At 50.7% G+C, this 27,432-nt stretch overlaps 1 protein-coding gene across 2 annotated transcripts in view; it reads right to left on the bottom strand.

Annotated features, from left to right (window-relative positions):
- Numb (NUMB endocytic adaptor protein) overlaps positions 1–27,410 on the bottom strand; it is a 99,784-nt gene extending 72,374 nt beyond the window's left edge. Inside the window, exon 1 of one of the 2 annotated variants that reach the window (XM_077680527.1) lies at positions 27,067–27,410. The gene's annotated coding sequence lies outside the window, so the exon portion shown is untranslated. The remainder of the gene's footprint in view (positions 1–27,066) is intronic. The other variant, XM_077680528.1, reaches the window with a different exon arrangement.
- Between the last annotated feature and the right edge of the window lie 22 nt (positions 27,411–27,432).

Genomic DNA, 27,432 nt, shown 5'->3' with positions numbered 1-27,432 from the left:
TGTTTTATTCCACTTACTTGCCCTACTCCTAGCTAACCTAGGAGTAGGACGCCCCTGTTTTAAACTCTCCTCGCTCCCTCCCCCCTTTTAAATGCAGAGCATTTGTATAACTGACGATGTCACCCGTGCGTCGGCGTCCGCAGCAGCCAGCCTCCCCCAACACTATAAAAAGAAATAACGGTTACCGGCGCCTGGTTTCGATCCCACGACCCTGCGGGCGGAACGCAAGGTACATGGTGCTCTACCCACTGCGCCACAAAGCCGACACAGAATGAAAGGCTACGAACGCGCCTTATATCCTTGACTCATTCAAACTGCGTCGTCAACGGCGTGCGTTGGCGACTCAGCGGCGTGATAGCTGCGTGGTGTACACGTGATAGCACCAACCCTCCAAACACTAAACGTGAACGCAATACACCCACCCCCTATGCGACGCATTTACTCGAGTCCCCCTCGCGGGGAGATGGGCCCGTTTTTTTTTTATCCCCCCTCTGTTCTAAATTCTCGTCCGTTTGATTACTCCCCCGCGTACGCATGTCCCAACTTTTCCTCCCCCATGATTCCAGCCGCCTTTTCGTCACCTCTATGGCCCTGAAATTGAGGGTCCCCCTCGCCCCAAATCCCAAAGCCTCCGCCAACGTCGTTTCCACATCGTCCCCCGTCAGCCGTATCTCTGTGCAGCCCCTGACAATATGGTCTACGGTTTCCCGACAACTGCCGCAGCATGCACATGTTTCATCCTGTTGCCTGTAAATACCCGTATATGCCGTGGTTCTCAGGTACCCCGCCCGTGCTTCTCAGAGAAATGCACTGTCTCTCGTATTGCCATACGTATAAACCTCCTTCCTAATTTCTAGTTTATCTGTTCTGTAAGTCTCCAGGCTTTTTTTGCTTCCATTCTTTGTGCCCACTTTGCCGTCTCTGCTGCATTTACCTGCTTTTTAACTGTTGTGCCCACTTTGCCGTCTCTGCTGCATTTACCTGCTTTTTTACTGTTGCGGAGAGCCCACTTTCCCCACCGGCTTTACGTACCGCTTGTTCAGCTGTCTAGTACTTCGTCTCCACAGCGTGTCCATGCTCCTACAGTATACAATCTCGGTAAACGGAAATCGCTTAAACGGAACAGTTGCCTGGAATTTGGTTGGTTTTGTATTCAGATAACGTAAAAAAAACTATCGGTAGTCGGGACTAAAATTTCCGCATCACCGTGTAAACGGAACCAGAAATGGAACTTCTTGTGAAATCCACTGGCATGAGAATCAGCTTTTTACGGTTCCGGCTGTTTCGTTCTTGTTTTTTTTTTTTCTTCCTCCATGCTTTTTTTAACCTTGTTGGCCTCGTAGGCCTCGTATCGTAAGTGGTTAGCCGTGTTAGCGCAACGAATGCAACATCGCAGTTCTTGTTCCAGTCGTTCGGTCTCGATTCTAGACGCCGAGGCTACAGGGCTCACCTCCTGTCGCCTCGTTCGTGCCATCGTTGTGCTATTCGTCCTTCATTACCACGTTGCCGTCTTCTAAATTCGGTGGCTCGTAAGCACTCGCGAAGTTGAGGCCTCTAGCCTCCGTGAAGAAGCAGTTGCAAGGCTCAAACCAAAATAATTGACGCATTTTGTAGTACACAGCGACTCATTGTTGCCAAATCAACTTTGTGAATGCTGTGCCTACGCTTCTTGTGGTTTTCTTGCTTTCTGAAAACTATCAGCTGCAGTCACTTTCTAGTGGTTAGAGTTCCATGAAATGCCCTTAGAGGTGTATACGCACATAAATTTGCACCTTAGAACATCTCTCTCAGTAAACGGAACTCCTGTTAAACGGAACTAATTTTTCCGGTCCCTTGAAGTTCCGTTTATGGAGAGTCTACTGTACTTAAACATTCTCGCGGCCGAACAGAGTGGTCGGCGCAACTTAGCGGCTCGAAGATTTTAAACCGCCGTTTTCGACTGCCGTATCTGGCTTAGCCTTTCACCGTTATACAATAGCGACATCTGACGAGTCTCAAAGCAACTGTGACTCACCATGCGCTCAAAATTATTCGCCTTCGTTTAAAATAGCTTCGTTATGTCACAGGTTAAGTCAGAAATTAAAAAAAAAAAACGTAATTTATTTTTGAGAGTAATCTGCATATGGCTTGCAAATGACACCCCCTCCCCCTTCTGGTGTACCGCTCTAGCGCTACTCGAGGTAAGAGCTGCAGAAGATAAGTTTACAGCCATCCGCTGCACGCGCAGTACACCAACATGGCCACTACAGTGACGTCAGCGAAAGCTACCTACATGACTCCCAGTTAAAAACAGGCTATGTGAATCATTTTTGTGAAGCTTGTTTTTTATGTGTATTTTTACGCGTGCCACCACCCACACACATACCATGTTTTTCTATTATTGTGGGGTTAAAAACGCACCGACGCTACACCCGGGCGACGAGGCGCGCCGTAGTGGAAGGCTCCGGATTAATTTCGGCCATCTGGCAGGTCTTTAACGTGCGCCGAAATCTCAAACACACGGGCTTTTTCGTTTTTCGCCTCCATCAGAAAAGCAGCCACCGCGGTCGGGCGCACGCGCACCATACACAAGTGCTTGGGGTTCCCTGCACCAAGCCGCACTGGAGCCGCCAAAAAGGGAGGCCCCATCAAATTGTTTACGCAGCGTCAAAGGGCTCGCATCGAGCCTCGGTGGCGCCATCTTTAACCCTCCAGCCGAAACGCAGAAAGCGCGGCTTTTTCTCTCTCCCGGCACCTCCGCCCCGCACCAACCGATGCCGCCAGATTCGCTTCGCTTCAGCTGTCTCGGCCTTCCGCCGGCATCCAGATGGCGGAGCCGGCGAAAGAAGCTCTGGAGCAGCCTCACGGCTAGTGGCGGGCCGAGACAAAAAAGCGGGAACAATGACCCGCACTTGCTTTTCCCCCCTCTGTCACTCTAGTGACTCCACTGCGTGTCGTTTTGCTCGAAGCACCCGCTAAAACAAACATCCTGCGCGTCGCAGGCGTGAAAACGGACGAGGAAGTTCAACGCGTTTCTTTGTGCGCGTCGTAGATCGAACTTGCGTCCGGTGGCCGGTTGGTCGAGCTGGAAAACGCTCATCTCGGGAGAGTTGGAACGTGGGCTGGTTGTTGCGCAACTTCGAAAGGAACCCAAAGCGCGTCAGACGAAACGGGAAGGGGAGGAGACAAACACTAGCGCTTACGAGCAACCAAACGAATTTCATTGCATGGGCGCCCCAGCTTTGAACGGGCGGGCGAACCCAACACAAGAAGAAAAAACGAAAGAGCAGTAGAGGTTGAAAACCGCAAAAATTCAGCTCTGAAAACACACACAGCGAGGGGTAAGATGCGCCGAACAACGGCTTGCAGCAATGCGCAGTATGAGAACAAAAAAAAAAAAAAAAGTTCACCCATCCCTACGTTGCTAGTACCCGCACCCTCAATAACCCTCGAGAGTCGAGAGCAGCGGAAGACACTGCTGACCCACGCCTGCCTCTCAGCTCCTGCGAGGGAACCACTCTGGCGTGCGTGCGTGCGCGCGGTGTGCGTGTGCGTGTGCTTTTTTTCCCTTAGCGTTCCTACCGTTTAGTCTTGTATATATTGTACATATATGTCCTTATTAGTCCTGTATATATGTATCCTCCCCTTCTCTCTCTCCGTTTCCTGTCTACCTGTGTTCCCCATTCCCCACACCCCCACACCAGCAGGCGTTCCGGTGTCCACCCTTAGGTGAGACAAACTACGCCTGCTGGTGGTCCTTCCGTCCCATTTTGACAATAAATTGATTGATTGATTGATTGACTGATTCATTCATTCAACCACTCCTACGAGAACACCAGAAGTGGTTTCAATAAACGTTCTCTCTCTCTCTCTCTCACTGATCCCTTCCACACACAGGGCCAAGTCACTCGACAGGTTCTTTAATCTTACAACTGCTGCGCGAATCTACGTCATTCTACTGCGTGGTAGAATCTTCCCACATTAAGCGAAAAAAAGAAGAAAAAAAAAACATAAAACAAGCACTTATCGGCAAAAGGGGCGTCTTTCTAGATCCGCCCGCAGCTTCCGCAAACTCCGTTACATCGGGTCCGCACCGTGCGATTTTCTCGTACAGAGAATTGCCGCCGCCCCTTCAAGAGCGCTCCGGCATGAGGGTTGACCGCTAGGGAAGGGCGATACGCAGCGTTCCCCACACGCATAGACAGGCCCAAGGCCTGAGTAAATGCACACCGCTTGATCACATGAATACGAAAAGAGAAAAGTGCCTGCAGACACTCGAAGGGCGATTGACAGCTCCATCTCAACCTTACGAGAACCCGAACTAAAAAGAAAAGCAGCGGAGAGAGGGGAGCACCCTGGCGCTCTTGGGGCGGAATCTCGTTAAGTTAGCGCTACAAACGCGAGGCGGCCACCGCCGCATCTCATTAACGTTGCACCGCGCGTCCGCTCTCGATCGACAGCACTTTTCGTTGCCCAAACACAGGCGCTAACACGCGCGCGGCACAATATACGTGCACTGTTTACGTCGCCCGTAACCAGCCTGCCCGCCTCGCCGGAGCAGGTACTACTACAGCGTTCGCTATAATTCAATCTTGTCAACCCCGGCCAGGAAGCGGAATACCTGCTGCCGCGGATATTGCGCGCGACGTCGGCCTCGAAGTGACGGGGCGCGGGCGGGCATACGCATGCTTCAGCGACGCCGAATAATCCTTTCACCGGAGCGAGGGTCGTCAAGTTGTGCTGCTGTGGTCATTCGCTGCTGCGGGGTGTTTCTTTGAAGCAATGGATTCCTATGCAAGCTATACGCCCACAATGACAGGCGATCGAAACACGTAATCACGTATAATCCGTTGAACGCTGTGTTATAGCTTATCGCAGGCGAATACAACGTATAGGCTGTATATACTCACACAGGCCAACATACTCCTGTCACACAACTACGCCGCGGTGGCCTAGTGGATAATGCGTTGCGTTGCTGAGCACGAGGTCGCGGGCTCGATTCCCGGCCGCGGCGGCCGCTTTTCTGATGGAGGCGAAGAGCGAAAACGCCCGTGTGTTACGGTGTGTACGAGCTTTCGGCGCACCTTAAAGATCCCCAGGTGGTCAAAAGTAATCCGGAGCCCTCCATTACGGCACACCTCATCGCCTGCGTTGCGTCGGCGCGTTAAATCCTACAATCAATCAAATCAATAAGAAACTACGGACTCTGGCTTGTCTGGTTTTTCGAATACAGCAAAACTTTGTTACAAATAAGTAGCTCTCATCGAAACGTGTTCTTTGTGAAGCCAAAGCTGTCTGATGGGAGCGATGGTGTCCTGTCAGAAAACTAATGCACTTGCCCATAGACCGGTTGATCGCCCGAAAAGCTCCGATGGAATCTCTTGACACACGACGCGTGCTCCAAATCGGGCTGCCATTGTGCCAAAATGGGTAATCGAAAACAGCAAAAAAAAAAAACAAAAAAAAAAACATTCTAGATAAGACAATAGTACACACATCGCTCATGAAGAAACAGTACAATAGTATGCACCTTTATCGCATAAACCACGTATCGGTATACGTTTAGACCTTTTAGACGGGCTACTTGGTGCGCAAAATACCGTCGTATGTGTTCGCTCTTCGTTTGCCTTTTGGGTCTTTGAAGATATGGCGATCTACCGGACGCACTTTGAGCGAAGGTTTTCACGCACTTTCGCTGCTGTTTCGTTGTCAAAGTTTTCCCGCTATCTCTCAACTTTGTTTAGGATGGGATGGCAGAGTTTTGTTCGAAGTATTTTGTGGCCAACCCCGCAGTGCAAAAAAAAAAAAAAAAAAAAAAAAAAAAAACACGTCGTGCTTGCTTTGAACGAAGCATCGCTTATAACGAAGTCGCAGTTTCCTGTCTCGCGCACTTTGTTTGCAACAACGAGGGTACACCGTATTTGAGCAAATTTGGCTTAGCCCTATGGCCAATTGGGTTGCACCTTTCGGTGACCAGTCTATGACGTCGGCGCGTACCGCAGGCCGAACGCACAGATACGCGAAGAGGAACGATATGAAACGGAGCGCTAATACGCACTGTGCGACACGACGAAGAATCTCCTCGAAGAACGCGCCGAATTTGTAGTTTTTGAAACACTGCACCAATATAACTCGTTCTTTTTTTTTTAAAGTCAAGAAGCAAGCGGTACAGCTTATGCCATAGGAAAATCGTCCTGCATTAAACAAATGTTTTGATGCGTCCCTAATAGACGCCCCCTGACCTCCACGATGCCTCCACTTGTGCGCTTGCAAACCATTATTTATATATATATATATATATATATATATATATATCAGGGTGTCGAACCGAAAAAAATACCGGTTCGGTTACGGTTCGGGTTCGGGTGAAATAATTTCGTTCCGGTTCAGTTCCGGTTCGACAAAATCACGTGCCGAACCGGTTCGCGAACCGGTTCGATGATTTGAATTGTCACTGAAATTAGAAAAAAAAACATTTAGTAGTTTAAAGCGACAGTAAAGTCAAAACACAAACAAAAATTCAAAATGCTGCTGTTCCCCAAGGGCAGTGGCGCAATTGCAAAGCAAACTTTAAAAAAATCACGAGATATTAGAAAAACAGATGGAGTGGTGACGATTTACTACCTACTTTCTCGTCCAGACTTTATGTTGTCCTAGCGACTATTCATAAAGCCACCGCCAAGAGATATGACGGTGGGATATATATTCTGCCCTTTCATTTTTTGGTGAAATCGCAATCGTCGCTATGGAATCGCCTATCACGCTTACCTTGAAGCCTTAAATTTAGGTCTGCGTACTGGCGTGTTGAAATATCAGCGCTTAATACCAATGGCGCACATTTTTTTTATATTTGTAACAAAACAGAAAAACCCTACTACAGGCACATAAATACTACCAATGAATTAGATCATTTGGTCACCCTGAATAATTTCTTAGCTGTCACCCTATCGAATGTGTTAGCCACACTTTTGTTAAAAGTAAGCTTTAGTTAACGCTCAGTCACTGCATTATTGCTCTGATCACTGCAATTCCTTTTGCGAAAGCTATACTGGATGTGTGCATTACAATCAGTATGTCATCGTACCGCCTGACCCCCGGCCATCATTCCGTGTGCTACATTGCGTAATCTTATAACAGATTATGCTGTTACAAAATGAAAGGGAAATTTTACGCGCGGAGCATGAGAAGAACTTTTTTGGGTAGGCGCTCTTTAATTCGTCCACAGCAGTACTCCCCTCTGACCTGCCTCGGTGGCTCAGTGGCTAAGGCACTGCTGAGCGCGAGGTCGCGGGTTCGATTCCCGGCCGAAGCGGCCGCTTTTCTGATGGAGGCGAAAAGCAAAAACGCCCGTGTGTACAAAATTTCGGCGCATGTTAAAGATCCCCAGGTGGTCAAAATTAATTCGAAGCCCTCCACTACGGCGCGCCTCATCGCCTGTGCTGGGTCGGCGCGTTAAACCCCACAATCAAATCAAATCAGTACTCCCCTCCGGATCGAGTAGCAGTAGAAGTAATGTAGCGAATTGGGCAGTCAGTACAAGTGCACCTTCGAAAAAAAAAACCAGATCTGAAAGAGAAAAAACTGCAGAACAAGCAGAAAAGATGATCGCTCGGCGAATGGGACAGTGTGAGGTACCGGCCGTCCTTTCTGCACGTGTCATCTGCTTTATTACTGTTGCTGCTTCCAAGACAAGGTCGAGGACTGCAGTTTCTTGCCAAGAGATTAAGTGCGCACCTTAACAGTTTTCCCTGACATATCTGTTGTTATTTGTACTTGTAAAAAACGGAGCTTGTCCACGGTACTGTCCTCAAAAATGGTCGTGGGTAAGGGACATCGAAGCCACTTTTGGTCAGCATCAAGCGGTTTAGCCACTGAGCAGCTCCTGCGGTCAAATTTGTCAAATATTACAATTTGCAGGTGTCGGACCTTTTAAAGAAATTATGAAATGGAAAAGGTTTGCACACATCGGGCTTTCGCTGCTGCACACTGGAGCACTCCTGCAGCCTGATTTCTCCATTAAAGTTGCAGCTAGGGAAGGGCAAAATCGTTTTATATCCCCTGCAAGCTGCGGAGAATGGCATTTCCTTTGGTCAGCTTCCACTACGCTCGCGCTTCCAGCAGCAACAGACCATTGCTACATTGGTGCTCATTCATTTCCCTTGTTGTTACATAGAGCGTGATAGTGTTCAATTGTCTGGAGGGGGAAGTGAGCGAGCAGGTACGAAGTTGATGGTACGTGAAAGAAAAAAAAAGCCTGAATTGCATTGACTGTGCAATGTCAACAACAGAGGGTCGAACCGTTTCGGCATGAACCGGTAACCGTTATTTCTTTTTTCGGTTCAGTTCCGGTTCGGGTTCAGCGTGCTCAAAAAATAACGGTTCGGGTTCGGGTTCAGTTCCGGCAAAAATACCGGTTCAGTTCCGGTTTTCGGTTCGGTTCGGTTCCGGTTCGACACCCTGATATATATATATATATATATATATATATATATATATATATATATATATATATATATATATATATATATATGATGGGAAACATCGGGCACCACCGCAGAAAAGGTTCGTGCCAATCACATTACTGCTACTCGATCTCCGGGGAGATGGCCTGAGTGCCCAACCCACTCAAGGGAGGCGCCCTGCGTCCGGCCGCGCTTCCTGAAAATAGCAATCGGCGTTAAATCGACGTGCGTGCTTCGCGCGCGGAGAGCGACCATTTCCAGGGAATGTTGCAATAAATGCGCGTCTCAAAATAAACTTTCCCGAGCAAAGCGCACTAATTCGTTGGCGTTCAAACTGATTGATTGTAGGGTTCAACGCGCCTACGCAACGCAGGCGATGAGGCGCGCCGTAGTGGAGGGCTCCCATGGAGTACTTTTGACCATCTGGGGATCTTTACCGTGCGCCGAAATCTCGTGCACACGGGCGTTTTTGCTCTTCGCCTCCATCAGAAAAGCGGCCTCCGCAGCCGGGAACCGAACCCGCGACCTCGTGCTCAGCAGCGCAACGCCTTAGCCACTGAGCCACCGCGGCGGGTGGGCGTTCAAACTCCGCACGAAGGTCGCGTCATGTGTATTTTGCAACATCAATATCGGTGTCAGAACGTTCACGGTTACTTGAAAATTAAAACAAAAGCGATCTCCACCTACACTCGTGAACAACCACGGCCGCCATGACGAAAAATGTGCGGAATCAAAAAGAGAGAGAGAGAGAGAGAGAGAGAGAGAGAGAGAGAGAGAGAGAGAGAGAGAGAGAGAGAGAGAGAGAGAGAGAGAGAGAGAGACGAGTATTCGCGCCAGCGGCCTCCCGTCGCGCGCGGACAGTCGGAAACAAAAGCGCCAACTGCGCCGTCTCACGTCCCCGACGCAAAGAGACAGGCAGTCTGCCGCCGCCGCTCCGCGCACGTCGAAACGGCGGTCCCGTCCAGCTGTTCTCGGCGAGCCGATAGGCGCGAAATAATATACTGCACTACACATATGAACAGGCACACACATCGGGACCGCGCGTGTGGGGGACAGCGGCGATATTGCCGAGCGCGTATACGTATAACACCAGCTGCCGCAACTATAGGAAGAGCGGCCCGGAAGGACGCGATAACTCGACATGCACCTTGTGCAGCATCGCAGCAGCAGCTGCCACGCTGGCAGCGCGAATGCGGCCGTTCATGTACGTGGCTGCTGTCGAAGCAGCTCGAAGAGCTGCCGCCTTCCGCCGGGAACGAGTCCTCTCTTTCTCGACAGTGATGATGAGTTGCGGAGGATGACGGAACCGTGTTTGTTCGCTGCTGCTGAAAGTGCGCCGACGACAGCACTACTCACAGCAAGAGAGTTTCGCGTCTTGACGGGTGATCGGGGAATATGAGGCGCGTTTCGATGGGACGCCTGGAGTAGGCATTCGGTCGCGCATTCAAAACGAAGCACTCCTCAGCTAACGCTGCACCGCGGCCTACGGGGCATGCCGTCACAATTAAACACAATTCCCTCCCCGCAATTAGCCCCTTCCCGCAACTGCTAAATCTGAAAGGATAACCAGCTCAAAACGACGAAGCACTTGAAGAAGCGCACAAACATACCCGGCGCTTCTGTAAATAAACCGGGATAAGGAGCCGCCCGCAAGACGGAGTGCGGACCAAGCGCCCTGCTTTGATTAACAAAGCTGAGTTAATTGATTGAAAAGCCGCCCAAGAGCACACACACTCACACCAAGGCTAGATCATTCCTCTTGCTTAGTGAGCCTGTCATCGGACGGGACAATTTCTGGCCTATATACCGAATACCGAACAAAAACGGTGGAGAGGACCCCAACAACACGTAGGCCACTTCGGTCTAGCATTGCGAAGTGCACGCGTAATACACCCAATACGCGCTCAGAGATCAAGTTCCGAGGGAAGCATCGCACCGGTGCACATCAAAGTAGCGCCACTTTGACCTCGGATAGCGCGTACAGCGCACGTACACGAAACAGAACACGTCGGAGCTTCTACCGGCGCAACTTGCACGCCGGTAACTAAAGCACTGCTTTGTTGTTCGTTGTTTTCTTTACACCAGCACCGAGAGCACAGCCGAGCCAATCGCGTGCCGCGTAAGCGGGCACTTCCGAGGTCTCATCGCTCGTCACTAGCCAATAGCGAGCAAGCGACGGAAGACGAGAAGGTCGTAGTGCATAGTGGGTTAATAGAATGACGCCCCCTTTCAGGACGCATCCCGGTGCAGCGCTATACGCTGCAGAGGCAACAGCGGCGAGGCCTCGCTCGTTCGCAGGGTGTAGTACTACACGACTGCTGCTGGTTCACGCCGTCATTGCTACACGACTGCTCGCCATGCAAGCAGATAGCGCTTATGCATGCAGAAGACGGGCCGACTTATCGCGGGCACGCCGCGCGGAGCGATTTCGCGGAACGGCGCTACAAAAGAACGAACGCGCGCGCAAGATCCTGCCTCTACCTTTCATGCGCTCGACTCTTACGAGGTTCGCGCTGAAGGAGTTTTGGAGTGGCGGCTCTCGGCATTCCATTTTGCGCCAACCCTTCAACGCCCCGCAGACAGAGGCGCTCAGAAGGCGACCAGAGATAACCGTGGAGTGGGCCAGCAACGCGACCTGCTAAGATAAAGAAGGCCTTTACGTTCAACTTTTTCTTGCCCACCCCAGCTCGAGAAGTGCTGAGCGTGTCAAACGGGGAATGCGCGCGCACACACACACACACCTCGAGTGATGCTGGCGCTGAGGTCCCTGCAAGCAGGCGCCCCGGGCGGTGCTGGTACTACAAGTGTTCTCTCCCGCTCTCTCAACTCTTTTCTCGGCCCGCTCACCTCGAGAGCTGTCGAACGTGTCTTCGTAACACAACCGGCGCACGCGCGCCCTGCCTTTCCCAGTCCGGTTCTGCCACCCCCTCTCAGCGGAGGGCGCCCGTGCAGTGCATCTTCGTACGGTGCTGCCAGCGATCGCCTCACAACACGTTCCCGTCTTCTGACTTTCGCAAGTTTTCGCGCTGTACTTTCTTCTCTATTCACGTCGCGTCGTCGTGCCCCCGCTTTCGCACACCAACTCGCACCCATTTTTAAAAGGGGGCCGATTATCGGGAACGAGAATTAAGGATGCCTGTAAAGCAAGGGCCGCTGCTGTTTCTGAGGATAACGACATTGCGGGTGGTACCAACAAGTCAGGCAACGACCACGATGGAAGAATGGACTAGTCACACGTTGCCCGACGACAAAAGGCAGCGAGCAGCGTCATGAGTCGACTGCCACCAACCCCGTGTGGTCGTCGAACGACCGGCGAGAAGAGCGCAGTGGCGGTTGTCGGTCGGGCTGTCTCGAACCGTCTCTCTCTTCTAGCAGAACAACACTGTTTTGGCTCAATCCTAAGGGACTGCATACAGATAGAGTCTGTAATGGATCGCTACTACGTGCAGAACACGACAAGAGGGAAATGTACTCCAAGATGGGCTATGTCTAACTTGCCTAAATGTTTACCTTACGGCTCCTTACAAGCCTCGTCGGCACTGTACCCAGACTTGGGACTCAAAAGTAACATTACACGTTTTCCTGAAATGAAGCATATTACATTCTCATCGACCGGAAATAGCTACCTCGAGTAGCACAGCGCAGTCATCGTGATGCAAGACGTGTACAAGTTTGCGATGTTCGTGATGTATTCGTGAGTACAAGTTACCGTGATTAAAGACTTTTCCACCCGGCCAAGTTGGCCAGTCTCGACGTTGAAACGCCAAGTCTGGACCCCAACGCTCCCCGGTCCACCAATGGATCATCAAGAAAGCCTGAAAAGGTCGCAAGCACGAGCCTTTACAACGCCGTTCACTTCCAGCGATACGCATGAGCCTTCCGCGACAGGAAACCATACACGTGAACTGAGCAAAGCCCGTATACTTCGACCTCAAGCACAATGCCACCGCAACGGGATACAATGATCGGGGCTCGGCGGGTGCGACCCCGCGACGCACTCACGGACATCCTTTTTTTTTCACCGATGCCAGACGTATTCTGCGATAACGCACGCTACACCTTTGTGCGGAAAACTCCGGAGAAGGCAACTCGTACCTTTCGATGCCGCCCAGCGCACGCAAGGTCGCCTTGTGGCAAGGTCGACGACTGCAGCGGGGAGCGGCGCCTTGGCGCCGCAAACGACGAAATTATGGCCTTCTCAACGCGGCGCGCCCGCGTCGTTTTCTTTCCCGTCTTTTCCCACTTCCCATTCATATTCCCGATCACTCGTGCCGCAAATGCCGCACACAGACGCGCGCACGAGTAGTATTACGTGCACGTACAAGTTCTTCTCTGCAGTTGGGAACAGCGCCCAGGATGCACACTCGGTCGCATAAGGCGCAAAAACGGCAAAAAAAGAGCTGCGGTCGTCGGCGGAAAGCGACGGACACGCCCCCAACTCGTGGCGGCGTTACGTAACAGCCGTAGTGATGAATGCGCGCTGCTCGATGCTGACGACGCACACACGCGCGTCATCCCTGTTCAGCTGCTCGTCGGGACAAATATAATGCTTTCACGAAATGCCACTCGTTCTGTTCTGTATGTCACACGTTTAGCGACGTTTCCAGCCCGTGCTACGTACGCGCAGTCCGCCGGAACCCCATGAATCGGCTAGTACGTCGGCGATCCCGCAACGCCCTAATCGGCGATCACTCTCGGTTTCGCGGTGCCGAGTCTGCCGACGCAGAAGAGGACAAATGGAGCGTCGGATCGCAGATGAAAGCGAATAATCGCTGCGCCATTTGGCCGTGCGCCAGCTAATCGATGCGTGGGGTCGCCCCCTGTTACGGCGAACGAGAGTCCACTGAGAGCGCGCACAATAATAGCAAGTTCCTACCACGTCGCGTACACAATCGGGTGCTCCGTTCGCTTTTTGTATAAACGTTTGTTTGACCGCGTTGCGAGGGCGGGTGACGCGATTTCAGTTCGTCGGCATAATTCCGTCACCCAAAACGGAACGGCACAACATCGATCGGCACGACCGCCAGCAGTATTTTTAAAGCTGTTGATCTCCTAAATATCTTCCTCAATTTTTTTTTTCGCGCAGTTACCTTTAGGACTTCCTATATAATCTCCCTTGTCGGGCGCTTCGACAAATGTTCACTACTACCGCAGTTATACAGTGACCGATTTAAGAGAGCTCTTTCCAACGGCACTGCCCGCTTGCACGCGGCCTTCCAGTGGCGCGAGACATCAGTCCGGATACAGAAATGTCAAGTTCTTTTCGGCATGGTTGGTTACCGTATCGCTTGGTAGGAGTATCATAATATCGGAACGTAAAAGCCGATAATCGATCGGTCAATCGACCAGTGCGAAAAGAGATAGAACGGAAATAACTACGAGGACGTCTAAGCACTCCTTAGGATGCAGTGAACGCGAAAATATTTGCAAACGCCGCTGAGTGACCAAATGAACCACATGCATGCAGTTCTGCGCCGAGCACGGCTACCTGGTGACTGGTGCGCCGTCGGGCGAGGGAAGCAAAAGCGACCGAACAACTGCCGCTCTGCGCATGCCCAGGATTTGCTCAGTCGCGCGTGATCCTATTTTAATTTTTGCTTCTACGCACACGCTATGAAACACGTCGGAGTTAATGGGTGTTGGGGGAGCGGATCGCACTAAAATGTCGACGGTTTGCTGCAATGCAACGGCAAGTTCCTAGCGGAACACGCGACGACAGCAGCGCGCATGCGCGCTGCTATTGCGCACACGCAATCGGGGCGGTGTAGTCGCGCTGAACGCAACAAGTGGCGCAAGCGCGGCGCAGAAAACGCGCACACGCGTCCGCCGTGAATTGCTAATGTGAGTCACATCCAGGAGCAGCACCCTTTCCAAAGCCCGCCGAATAACTTCCGTCGGCGGAAAGGCGAGCGCGCGGCTAGCTCACCAAGGACTCCTGGCTGCCGCCTAAAAGGGGGAAGAGGACCGAGGAGGATCTCCAACCTCTTCCTTTTCCACCGGGCACAAAATAAAGTTGTTCTCTCTCTCTCTCTCTCTCTCACCAATGTCAAAAGCGCAAACCCCCCGCGCTCGTCACGCTGCGCTGAAGTTCCGCGAAAAACCGCCGCCGCCGGTGAAGTCGGCGACGACGGCAGGAGTCCACAGTACGTGCGTCGTGCTCCCGCGTCTAGCGAACGCGACTGCGTGCACAGGAGGCGCGAGTTACGGCAAAGACAGAAGCAAAAAAAAAAAAAAAAAAAGCAAAACAAACCATTGAGCTTGCCTCGAAAATGTGTACTTGTAAATAAACAGAGAGACGTAGACTGCGTTGCAAATAAGGCACGATACTGAAAAGAAAGAAGCTAACGAAACAGCCTTATCGAGCAGGGGTTGTTTGCGACTACAATTTAAGTCCTTAGGATAGCACAGCGGAGAAGAACCGGTCCCGGTAACCGGCGCTACTGCGCGTGGGCAGAGGCGGAAAACTGGCTGTGCGCATGCGCAGGAGTACAGGGATCGGTTCTCAAAATGTCCGGGACAAAAAGCCGACTTCGTTATGGGCGGTACTTCGTACCAACTTGGGACCGTAAAAAAATTAAAATGAAGAGATTTGTTTATAACGAGTGTTTACCGTAATTACTTTCCTTTTTGTTCTAATGCGGAGCATTGCCTGATTCACGCAAATTCCCATTGGCTGCGACGTGTCACGTGGTTCTGCCTGGTGCATATTCGCGGGAGATTCCCTGGATGGCGCAAGCTGTGCTAAGGCGCGTAGTGCCCGCTCGCGCCCACATCACCAGGTGGGACAGCAAACAGCGTGGCCGGCAGTGTTGCCAGTTAACTGACGACGAAGTACGGGCGCCATCGCAAAGCGGCGAAACATGCGGAGAGACCTGCTGCTGCAGCGGAAACGTTCACCCACCGAACCCCCGAAAGGCAGAGTCATTGGCTGCGGAACTTGTCGCTTTATGCGGACAGCAACGTTTGGTGCATTAAAGAGTATTTGTGCCAATTAGAATGATACCAACTTTACCGCAAACTTCAAACAATAGAGATTAAAGAAAACAGGTGAAGCCACTTTCCGGCGATTTTTCTATGACGTCACAGTGTTATGTTCGTGCGATTGGAGGACGCCGACCAAAGCCAACGCCGAGAAACATGAACGGGACGTTGATTTGATTGATAGCGGGGTTTAACGCACCGACGCGGCGCTGGCGATGAGGCGCGCAGTACTGGAGGACTCCTCCGAATTTTGACCACCTGGGGATCTTTAACGTACGTCGAAATCTCGTACACACGGGCGTTTCTGCTTTTCGCCTCCAGCAGAAAAGTGGCCGCCGCGGCCGGCAGTCGAACCCCCGTCCTCGTGCTCAGCAGCACAACGCCTCAGCCACTGGGACACCGCGGCGGGTAACATTATAGTAGGGCCTCTAGTTCGGTTTGATCGTACATCACTTGAATGCTAGCGCGCACTTAACACACTGACAACTGCGGTTTTAATGCTAGCCCGTATTACGTCACTCCCGCCCACATTACGTCACCGTGGCGCGAAATTTAATCTCTCTTCGTATTTCCCGTATTTACATTTCGTCTTCACGGCCGACTACGCTGGAGTCCGCGAATGCGTCAACAGATGGGTGACTCGTGTCCTGGAAATAGAAAGACGGCCGCAGCATTGGGTGACTCCATTAACGGAACCCCAGCAAGCAACGAAGGCACCGACTTCCGGTTTCGGCTCCGCATAACCGACAGACAAGACGGATTCCGATGGCCTACCAGACGACACAATATACGTCCGCCAGTCCGGATCAGCGCCTAATAACGTGCATCGTCGCGAAAACAGCGCCCGGATGGGCTCACGGAGAGAACAGAACGTGCGTCGTTCTCAGAAATTTGGAATATCACACACTAACCAACCAGCCAAAATGTCCCATTCTACAGTGCTCCATTAGATTAAATTCTTCCTCCAGACGCTCCAGCTAGAAATTGCCTCGCACAGCCACTGGAAAACCTAATTTCTGGCTGCACTGTAAAGTTTAATTAACCCCCATAATCTATTATTTGACGACTGGGCTCCAAATCCAGGCAGCAGAATGAAATCGCGATGCGCCGTTCGAGGCCTCCGCACGAACTACAACGTGCACCGTCATATCGGTTTCCGTGTATTTTCGTGCTACTTCAGCATCCCGAGTTTTTATTCTGACATATTTTCACGACTAATATTGACGTTTTTGTTTTGCTCACGGGCAAGTTGCACAGGTTAAACAACGAGAGCAATCGAATTAACTTAGCCATGCGGGCTTACCAGGGTGTACCAACGTCAGCGCATCGCCGCGGAGCAGGGTGCGAGGGTAACGGCACCCTCGAACGCCCTTTTATCGTTTAAAAAAAATATGCACGTAAATCTTGCGGTCGGGAAACCTCACAACAACACCTACGCGTTCTATACAGGTTAATTTAATAAGAAAATGTTTACAACTCCCTTCAGTGTACCACCTTTCAAAGGCAAACGCCGCCTACGCATCCTATTGACCTCAGTCTAGTTTGGTAACCAGACAGTGTTTTTTTTTTCGCATTTTTTTTTCAAAATGTCAATTTTCTGTTTTCCTCTTTATTAGATGTGTAATTTTTAAACATCGGATTGATGAAAAAAAAAAAACTGTGGGTAATTCCTCTGTCACACGAATCGGTACAACACGGAAGTGAAATGGGCAGCGAAATCTGCAGCTGAGCATGGTTTCCGGGTCGGCGGCCCTCTAGTGGGTGTGCTTGTCGAGCGACGTCCTGCTGGCGGGTCGCTTCGGCAAAGGCGTACTGTCGTCACTTCCGTGACGGATATGACGTCAGTGAAATCTTGGAGCATCCCGGCATATAAAACACTTTCGTGTTCATATATAAAACCCGAAAACGAACAACCTTAAGTATACCGTACTCTTTAGTGCTAAAGGTTGCTTCCCCGCAAGAAGCCCCTGCGTGCAGGGGTGCACCCTTTACAGGCTGCTTGCTTCGTTGTACTGGCGTCACTTCCGTGACGGATATGACTTCACTCAGATGTTTGTGTATCCCGGAATCAAACACTTTCGTGTTAAAAACTTTCTTCCTACACAGTTTCTTTCAAAAGCTACACAAAAAATGTAAACCCACAAGGCGTCTACGCAACCGAAACTGAAACTGCGAGTTTTATGTGCAACACAAAAATGTCCCAATTTGGAGTTCTTAGCTTGTTATTTAACAATCGTATCACGTACGCCCTAATAGTGTTTTTTACACTGTCCCTTTTGAAAACGTCCCTTTTGCGTCCCTTTCATCGTGACGTACTTCCGGTTAAGAAGTGGACGTTGGCAGCATGGAGCAAGGTTGGCAGTAGGTTTGCCGCGCTTGCGTTACGTCACTTCTGGTTGTTTGCTTTTAGCCAATCAGGGCTTGCCAAAAGGGACACTTTTGAAAGGGACGCAGAAGGGACAAAATTCGAGAATACCGCCCCTGGAGACTTCGTGCGCGCGCGCCAAAGGAGCTTCGGATTGTTTGGTGACTGTTAGGGGTGGTCGATTGGTCGATTAACCTTCCGATTAATCGATTAATGCTTTATTCACGGTCAATTTTTTTAATCGGTTAAAGTGTAGGCCACCACGGGAAAAAGGCCTGCTGTCTTCAACCCTGCGTGCAACTCGGCGTTTTTTTTTTTTTTTGCGTTTTTTACGCCCCACGTACCAGCCTTCTCCTTTCTATTAGCGGCCGCCACCCTCAAATACCGCGTTGCCTTTGTCCACATCGTCGCTGTCAGTTCCGCAGGCGAAGGGGGAACGCCGTGCCGTTCACGCCGCGCAGCTCTGAGCAGAAAATGCCGTTTGGGGGGTTCGTTTAACCGAAACAACATGCTTCCGCATCGCCGAACCCTCCCAGCGGAAGTGATCGGCAGCGGCGGCTGTTTGGAGAATTTACGCTCTCAAAGAGTAGATTGTCACAGCACCATTGTACGCTGACCAACGAACCCTGCGTCCCAAGATGTTTTCCCAAAAAGACCGCCCGCGACGATCTCCGTCTCACAGCGAGAAGGCTGTGCGATGGCGATGCGCTTGCGGACAACAGCGCTCGCTAGTGGGGACTCGCATGTGTCGAGACGTCGCTATATATGCGCTGTAGACTGGCGCCTTTGAACTTTTTCGTGTCACGTGGTTTTGCGCCTCGTCAATTATCCATGGACCTCCAGGGAACAGAGCTGCCTTTGATGCCTTCCGCGCATGCGCTTTCCTGGTTGCGCTCAGCTGCTGGTGTCATTCTCCTTTCGGTGTAAAAATGCTGCTGTGTGTTCCGGTAACTTCAACGCCCTGCGAGCGTGTGTTCAAGCACAGCCGGGATAACTGTCAACAAGCAAATAAACAACTCTCTGCTGCCTGAATATGTTAACAAGCTTCTTTGTCTCCGCAACTGGGTGAATTATCACTGATTGTCTAAAACGATTTGTACAAACTAGCATCGACAACGTGAAAACGAAAACAGCCATAAATAAAAACGGAACATTCTGAAATGAAACGGAAATGAACAAATCCGATTAATCGATGATTAATTAACCTATTAAAGGAAGCCGGTTAATGGGATTAAAATTTTTGATCGACGCCCAGCCCTAGTGGCTGTTGCTTACTATCTCTCGCTTACTTTGTCTTACTGGCAGCCAAAGCATGGAGAGGTTTGAGTGCAAAGACTTACGAAACGAAAAACCAAATAGTACCAAAAACGAATGATCAGCCGCGCATCGCAAGGGCATCCCGTCAAAGAACTGACACTACAGAGGAAGCTACAAAAAAAAAAAAAAAAAAAAAAAGCTGAGGTGCCACACGAGCAAGACCCAAGAAGGAAGTAGCTACAAATGTGGGGAATTTTAGCTCTCCTGATCATCTTATGCAAGCGCTGCTCTTTCTTCATTGAAATCTTGTTTGTTAATTTTCTCAGAACCTGTTTTTTTGGCGAACATTCATAACTTTTTTCCTAATGAAGATTTTTTAGTGAAAGTTGGCACAATTCTTCCTCACATTAGTGGGTGCGCAATGAACCTCAAGAAATAAAATCGAGCCACAAGTTTTGATATGGCCACCTTTTGCACGAAAGCACACCCCAATAAAACGTTTTTTTTTTATTTCGTCACTATGCTTCGAGGACTCACCCCATACCATTACTTTTGGTTCATTGCACAGGCCAAAGCCTCCCCTATACCACTACGAAAAATCGATGGAGTTAAAAATTAGAGACATGAGTGTTGGCGTGAGACCCACATTTAATACAATTTTCAAATAAAAAATATAAACAAAAACATGACATACTTTATAAGGCTCCTCCTATGGGCATAAAAAGTGTGCTGTATGATGTAGACCAAAAATCTGCATTGTTTATCTTAAAAAAAAAAAAAAAACTTTCCCCAGCTCTTGGCCTCATACCACCAGAGATTTTAAACGAACGAACCCCTTTAGCGCACGAAGTTTGATCATTTTATAGAAGTTATTACCCCTCCAACGTTAGTTACACTCGTGCTCCAATGGAGTCCCGAATGCTTTCGTCCTTCACGCAACCTTGGGAAAATACTGAAAGCAATACCTCGTGCGTCATGCAATTGATTTCAAATACAATGGCAAGCCCCGATGACATTATGCCTCTCCATCCCATTAATGCGGAGAGAGAGAGAGAGAATGAACTTTTATGTCGAGCAAGCAGTGATGCACGAAACATACGAAAGTGATTCGCAATTTGTAAAAGAAAAAGAAAGTGCCGAGTCACGTACGGCGATGCTTCCACTGTGAGAGATTACTTTTGATTTTAAATGCTTTCCTACGGTAAGAAAACAAAACTTGATGGCAGGACCAGTGCCAAGTGAATTGCAATCGTAGCACGTCGGATTCCGAACCGCATTCTAAGTAGGACATTCGGGTCACATGACGTACCGCTAGAAAATTCACCTGAAACTTTTGTTTTTTTAAATACGAACACACTCGTTAACACAGACAGCCAAAAACAAGTCAACGTTCCGGGTAGCACCGGCCACACCGCCGCAATGCCACACAAACCCTGACTGACAGAATACACTGCGTAAGCTTTAGACAACGGTTTCAGTTTATTAGCGAGTCCACGAGTCTGGTGTAGGAATAGGTAACGCGGATTTTCGATATACTCTAAAACCTCGTTATAACGAAGTCGCTTTAAACTAACAGTTTCACGGCCTCCACCGGAGCGCATAGAGAGTAGACCACACCCGCTTTTAACGAAGTATCACTTATAACGAAGCCACCAGTGTCCTGTCCTCTAACCGTAGTTTCTTCTCAGCGAAGTACTATCGTGATAAATTGAAATGCGGACAACGGAGCGCGTGGCTTTCAGTACATGCCGCGCATCTTGGCGACGGGCCGCCCATGCGCAGTGCGAACTAGTTACGAGAGTTTGTGAGCGTTTTGTTTCGTCTTCCCATTGCGTTCGGCGCCCGTTCACGCAAGCGTATCCAACTTTGTTACTGCGGCGAGTGAGAACGGCGCACGCAGCTGAGTTCCTTTATTTTTTTATTTCGTGCCGAGCGCCCAACGGACGACGGAAATACGATGGTCTTTCCATATCAAGGTTGGTCGCGACCTCTCGTCACTTGCTCGCACTGCGCATGCGCGGCATGCAAGTACTGAAATCCACGCGCTCCGTTGTCCGCATTTCAATTTATCACGATAGCACTCTCGTCGGGCCAGCGCGTTTAGGAGAGCCCTCAACCTCAACAGACTCCACTGTACAGCGTCGACGGAAGAAACGAAAAACAGCCCAGCACGCGCCGACAACCTGGCGCGCACACGCATACAGAGATGCACCTCTCCTTGATGAGGGCGGCTGATATCCAAACGAGGCCAGCAGCGCCATTATCGCGGCGCAGAGGCAGCGAAGGTGCGCGCGGGAGAAGACGCCGCTCCATCCAGCAGGAGGAGACGACCACTCAAGGACCGACCGCTTCGAAGAGAAGAAACGCGCGCGCGCGTGCGCCGATGTTAGCAGCACGAGCGTTCGTTTACCACGGGGCGGCAAGGGATCGCCTCTTAGCAAGGAATGCCCGTAAGATAGTCGCGCGATCCCTCTGATGACGTCACGAGTTTGAAAGAAAAATATAAAACATCGCGCAAAAACGCGCCCTCGCGGAGGAGGCGTGGCAGACTAATCGCGTGACACAGATAAGAGAGACGTCCAGCTGCGGTGCGGCCTCCTCCGCTATCTGAACGGCGTCGGATGATGAGCGCGGACCCAGCTCCGTACGATGGAGATTAAAAAGAAGAAAATGAGGTCGGTGGATCGCGAAGTGGAAGAGGAGGGGGACCACTACACACAACACACGAGATAGATGCACACAGGACAGAAACGAGAGAAGCCCCGCCATCGCTGCTACAGCGACCAAAGGCCGACGAAGCTGCCTGCCTGCCCGACGGCTGAGGAGGAGGAGGTGGAGGACACGGTGTTTGCGCAGCGGGCCCAGCATTTATAAGACCGGTCCGAATAACGAGAAGGAAGCGGGGGAAGAGCGATGATGTCAGGCAGCGCACGCATCGCGAAACGAGGAGATTGGAGAGAAGCAGCGAGACATTCTAAGCGTTAAAGAAAAATGACAAAAAACCACAGGTGCGAGAAGAAGCGGAGGGCGTGGTCGCGGTCGAATTCCCCCCCTCCCCCCCCCCCCCTCCATTCTTCTCACATTGCCAAAGATGCACGCCTAAATCATAAGCAGCATTTCGTTCTGGCGGAATTCTGCACCCCGCCCGCATTTCACGTACACATTTTTTTCGTTTTTGCGGTTTTTACTCCACACGACGTACGCAGTAGTTGCGGGGATAAGTAATTGCGCCGAGGCACGGCATAGTTTATTCAGAGCAAGCGAAAGAAAGATGCCCCCTATCCTGATCGTTTGGTTCGCCTTTTTTTTTTTCTTTTTTCCTTTTTCCTTCGCTCGAAGCGGCAACCGCACCACCGGTTTTGTTTTCAGAATTTTTTTTTCTGTTCGCAAAGAGCCCCCGAGGAACTTTTTGTTAGCGCGGTTAATTTATAAGCCCACTGGGCACCGCGAGACGCGCGCGCACGCACAAAAAAAAGTGACGCTTTCGGCCTAAAACAGACGAGGGTGGGGATGATAGCGAATCGCCGGAAACACGAAACCAAACAAGAAAAAATTGCAACCGCAACAGAGGTGATGCGGGAAACGGAACGGTGATTAGGAAGCTACCTGCCCCAGAAAAGAGTCGTCGGTGTTTTGTCATATACGTACTACATGGAAAGGGCCCGTGCAGTATCCTACACATAGCATTACTGCACGACTGCCACTCGTACACAATTAGTTAATTACTGGCACCCATTATATTATTCAGAGGCGTGGTCAGAGTCGGCCCGAATTGCCGCTTTTTGCTTTGACCGAGAGAACTCACCGGTTCCAGTAACGTGGGTACACATAGCGATGTTAGAGAGCTGTCAAATAGTTGGCAAGATGCCAATCACGGCTTTAATAATAATAATAAAAAAAAGCGCAGCTTACATGAGTAGTGCAAGGCTGGAGAAACAGCAGAGCTGGCGGCCCCTCTGTCTACGGAGACCCGGATGTTGCATCATCATCATGGTGATGATGATGATCATCAGCATCATCATCAGTCCACTATAAATACAGTGTGTTGCGACGGTAATTGGAACACTTCTGATCGTCTGCTAGCTCATTTCTAGGTGCATTTCCTGATCGTCTGCTGCACCATTTGGCTCCGTACGTGAATCCCAAACGTGCGTTTCACTCTGCAGGTGGTTCCGTCGTTCCAACATCAACTTGCGCTGGCTCGCACGTACAAATCAGCCGCCATTTTCCCATAGGCGAAAATCGTTTTTATTTATTTTCAGAATACACAGGTAAGTACAATCGTTGTTCCCGGTATCAAACAAAATAGACCACAAAATGCGACCTTCGTGGCAAGTTTCAGCGCGAACAGAGCGGCGGTTCGCTCAGGAAATTTTTTTTCTAATTTTCCAAAAAGTGTTCCAATTATCGTCGCAACACCCTGTAGGTCCACTGCAGGACGAAGGCCTCTCCCATCGACCTCCAACCGCTCCCGTACCGGGGCCGCTCGAATCCATTCCCTGCCTCCCCAATTTCCCCATTTCGTCCGTCCACCGAGCAATCGGCCTTCCTCTTTTTCTAGACCCGTCTCGAGGTGTCCACTCTGTCACCCTGGTAGTCCACCGACTGTTATTTTGTTTAACTACGTGGCCAGCCCAAGCCCATTTCTTTCAAGGGGAACTCACCTGTTAACATTCCTATGGGACTGGCTAGGTACTGAGCCACAGGCTTAAAAACCATCGTGCACCAGCGGGTGCCTATGCATGAAGATGCCCCAAACGGCCTAGTTTGCTTATTTGGGAAATACGTCACTTCTGTACTGAAATCAAGAAATAAAACTCTCGCTTGCATGCCAGCTAGAGCCATGAAAACTAAATTAACTAAAACGCATTTCTTGATAATATTTTTATTTATGCAAAGAAACGATATATTTCTAAACGAAGCAAACTCACCGCGCCCGAGGGACTGTGACATAGACAATGGAACGACCGCTAGAGCCACTGAATAAACCACAGTCGCGCTAGGGAAAGGGAAGGTCCAGAATCGAATCGCCAGCTCGGTCACGCTCGAGCCTCCATCAAGTGGCGGTCGAGGGGGACGGGCCGACCGAAAGGAAGGTCGCAGGGAGACACACCCCAGAGACTCCGCGATCAAGTGGGTCCCCGCTAGAAGCAATTGGACAGCACTTATCAGAAACGGAGCACTCCGTCAAGAAATCGGATAAAGCTACGGCGTACGCTACGGACACATCCTATCCCCGCGATGACGCAGCTCTGTCTGTCATCGTCAACAAAACAAGAACCGCAGTCCCATACACACAAATTTTCGCACGTTTTTCCGTCGAATTTAGCCTCTATCGTACAAAAAAAAAAAAGGGGGGGGGGGTGTGGGGGGTTTCTGGATGAAACGGCAGTGGACCAGAATGAACTGAACAGTGAAAAGATCTACTGATTATGGGCGCCGCACGATATGGGATAGTGAGACTCTGCAAACAGGAAGCTAAAATTTTTATCGCTTTTTTTTTAACGCAGGCGGCAGTCAGAATCGCGAACTACGGGAACTTGTAACCATTGGCGGATCCAGAAGGGGGGGGTCCGGATGTCCTGACCCCCCTCGCTTAATTTTTGAATTTAAACCTCCAAGAAGATGACCACTCAGGTCGCAGAAAAAGGTGAATTGTATTCCTTGTGTTTTTGCTTTCCCGAAATTTCAGTGCATAAATAAGGCTTCTCCTCCTCCTCCTCCTCCTCATCATCATCATCACCACTGATAGGAGCTGACCCCCCTCTCAGAAAAAGCCTGGATCCGCCAGTGCTTGTAACCTAGTGACACAGTCCTGGAGTTCCACGTGCAACCACAGCATTGCTCGCGGCAGAAATAAACGCGCAGAAGGGTTGTAGTTAACAATCTCCCGCGGATTCTTCGCTGAAACTAACTTTTTGGAGGTTCTACGTAACTTAGCGGCTTCTTCAACGGTCGGCCGCAAAATCAAAAGAAAAAGTAAAAGCAAGCAGCAACGCGCCTTCATAGAAGTCGTTAGCAGACGACAGGGAAATGACCGCGGAGCAGACGACAAAGCTCGTTAACGGCAAACGACGCGCTGAAAACAGGCAATCACCGTGCAATGTAAACTCCACAGCAGAAACGTGTATCGTATTTTATTCCCTTTCTCTTCTTGCTTGGCACAAGGCTGTTTTTGTTTTCGAAACACGGCGGTTGGTGACTACGCGGTCACCGGCGAGCGACACAGGAGATCGCGAAATGGGAGGCGAAAACGAACGGGGCCGTCGAACCGGGCGGTGTGAGACAAAGCCGAGATCAACGAACCCACGCATACGCGTGCATGGGCGTAAGCGTCACCCACGGTAGTTTATTTCCAAGCGAATGTGCTGCGACCGGCCTACGCGAAGCAAGGCCCGGCCGGGCCGTCGACTGCTTGACAGCGGTTATACGGGCGATACAGCGGCGCATTTCAACTCGATGCCGGCGCGGGCTGTAATTGACTATTGTTCGTGGAGGGTGTCACACGAGCGCCAACTTCTATAAAGCGTACTACACGGTTGAGGTTTTTTTTTCGGCAATCCATTCTTTGTAAAACCCGACACAGCTGCGCACAGTGCGGAAGTTAGTTGAATTGCATACATCACACGGTTTACCTAGAGCCATTAAATAAGCTACGCTTTTTTTTCAGCACTTAGTGACACACGCCTTTGTTCACTCGCTTATTTCATGGTACACCATTATTCAGTCAGTCAGTTCCTGTTCCTTCAATACTCTCAGATTCGTAGTAAATAAATTGGTGTTTTACAAACCCCAAGCTCGTCGCAGTTTGGAGGGCTACAGATATTTATTCGGACCACTTCGTGCGCCGAAATAATGAACACAAATATAAAATTTTTGGTCTCAGCAGAGCCTGCCCAGAATACGTGTACAAAGAGACAAGTGAAGAAGGAAATTTAACTAGTTATCCAACAACCTGATAATGGCTCGGCATTTTGCGTGCGTGTGTGTGGGCTTCACCGTATTCTGTATCAAAACGAGACTCAACAAGCTTAACAGAAGGTTTAAAAAGCCGCAGCTGTAATAAAATCTGTATTTGAGCCAGATTTTGTGAGATTCACAAAGCTTGGGGTTTTTTCGAAACGCCCACACTCAGGAAAAAGCTGCAGCTGTGTCGACATGAAACGCACGGAGACATCGAACCAAAACCGCTACGAAGCCATAAATGCTACACAGACGTCATTAAAAACACGGACTCGTAGATAACATGCCTCGCGTTCCGTTGCTCGGTAAACGTACAAAAGCGCTCGACAAGCGGCAACGCTTTTAATTGCACCGAGATTGGCCAAGTTGGAATACCGGTTTCGCCACGCGTGCGCACAGCGTGATAAGACAGGCACACATGTCCTTCGGAAGAGGTGCCAGGAGACGGAGGTTTTGCTTGTCTTCTTAACAAGCGACATTTCCTTCAGACCAATGTCAACCCCGCGATAAGCGCCAAGCTGGATCGCCCGCGCGTAACAGCCTCGCCCGATGTCGACAAGAAAGAACTTCCCAAAGAACACGCAAAAAGCGAAACACAACTCGTCGATCGCGTCAGCGTGCAAACAACGTCCCTGTCGAACTCACTCAGCCCTCACGACCGACGACGTGTTTGTCGCCGCACACGCGGCCCCCAGCGTGAAAAATCGAGGCAACACGCAGCAAAAAGTAGGTTGCTATGCGACAGGCGAGCGCCGGCGACTAGCGCAGCAGCTCGCGGCGGCTTTGCAGCGCGTCGGCGCCGCAAAGAACGAGAGCCGACCCTCGGTCCCGCTTTTCGCACGCTGGCGACGACGTCGAATAAAACTGCGCGCGTTGCAACAACTGCAGACGACAAACGTGACGGCCGAGATAGAAGGGCAGGCGTCGCCGCCTCCAGCGAGAAAAAAGAGAGAGTACCGCCGTGCATGCCGCCGATAGCAGTGCGCTTTGGTGAGAATAAGTGGTCCTCCAAGGGGTCGGAAAGATTAAGCCTGATGCAGAGAACACGCCGGTACTTACTCTTAGCGCCGGCTTCACCCCGGTGGTTCCGAACCGGCCGAAGCTTCGTCGACGTCGGTGCACTCTAGCGCACCGTCGTTGCAACTCTGTGGCGCTGCTCCCTCGTCGTCGGCGACGCTGTGTAATCCCGTGGACGCACGGCCGTGGTCGAGAAGCTCATAATCCCTTCGCACGCGGCCGCCGCTTTCTCGGGGTGGCCCCAGCGTCCGCAAAGGCAGAGCCTCGGCACGTCGGCCCTCGCATCAAGATCGGCCGCACACACACGACAGCCACAACGGCACGGCAGCGCGAAGAACAGAGGGCAGGCTTCTCCACAAGAATTTTCTGTCAAGCTGCAAGCGGTGTTCTTTGCACCACGCCACTCGA

This window comes from Haemaphysalis longicornis, unplaced genomic scaffold, assembly GCF_048455015.1.
Source record: "Haemaphysalis longicornis isolate Haplotype H1 unplaced genomic scaffold, Haemaphysalis longicornis Haplotype H1 scaffold_8, whole genome shotgun sequence".
NCBI classification, from domain to species: Eukaryota; Metazoa; Arthropoda; class Arachnida; order Ixodida; family Ixodidae; genus Haemaphysalis; species Haemaphysalis longicornis.
This window is presented reverse-complemented; position numbering and strand designations above follow the sequence as displayed.